The 1,037-nt window shown below is 35.5% G+C and overlaps 1 pseudogene; it reads right to left on the bottom strand.

Annotated features, from left to right (window-relative positions):
* Positions 1–79, bottom strand: LOC144714406 (small nucleolar RNA R71; annotated as a pseudogene).
* Positions 80–1,037: the final 958 nt, after the last annotated feature.

Below are 1,037 nucleotides of genomic sequence, written 5' to 3' on the forward strand. Positions count from 1 at the left end.
ATTATCATGAAAATGAGGCATTTAGTGAGGCATGGGAAAGATTTAATGATTTAATTAGAAAATGTCCTCATCATGGTATTGAAAATTGTCAATTAGCTCAAATATTTTATGAATCATTATTGGATTTTATGAAAAATAAAGTAAATCTAGCTACTGGAGGAACTTTTTATACTGCTTATGAAAGGAACTCACAGCCAAAGAGAGGAGGTGCTTTGCAAGTCAACATCAAAGAATCAGAATTACATGCAGGAATCAAGGAGACCAACCGGAAACTAGAAGAGCTATCCTCAACTTTGAAAAATGCTTTTCTAAATATTAATTCTCCTATTGTTAAAGCTAAAATCTGCTCTCTCTGTTTCAGCAAGGATCATGAGGATGGAGCTTGTCAGCCCGTAGAAGAAGAAGTTAATGCATTCAATCAGCAACAACCTTCTTGGGCTGGACAAAAGAGAAACAACTATAATGCAGAAAGTTTCAATCAAGGAAATAAACCGCAATTTCAACCAAAGCTTCACTTTCAGAATCGACCTCAAAACCCCTACCAGGTTCAATCACAACCACTTTAAGATTTATCTTCACTAACTCTTGCGATTTCAGATATGATAGAAAAACAGAATCAAAAGCTTAGAATCTCAAGAGCAAACCAGAAGATTGCTAGAGAGCTTCAGGATGGGATCACTTGAACATGGAGGTAAGGGAGTTGACCATAACTCCCGAGAAGGTCGATTTCCAACTCAACCTAGTATCAATCCTTATAATTTATTTCATATAAAAGAGTATTTTGATGAAGAAGAGAGTCATGAGGATCTTGAAATTTTGGCAATTTCAAGACTGAGAAATGGAAAAGAACTTCCAGATCTTCATGTGTTTTTAAAAAATCTAGAAATGAAAATGAGTATGAGGATGAGGATAAGGAGCTTTCTCACAAGAAAGAACCTTTACCTTCAACTCATGCTCAAGACATTCCTTATCCCTCTGCTCTAAACAGAAAGAAGCCAGTTTGGGAGTATGAAACTAGGCTTTTAGAAAATTTTAAG

The sequence above is a fragment of the Wolffia australiana genome, chromosome 1 (genome assembly GCF_029677425.1).
Source record: "Wolffia australiana isolate 7733 chromosome 1, ASM2967742v1".
NCBI lineage: Eukaryota > Viridiplantae > Streptophyta > Magnoliopsida > Alismatales > Araceae > Wolffia > Wolffia australiana.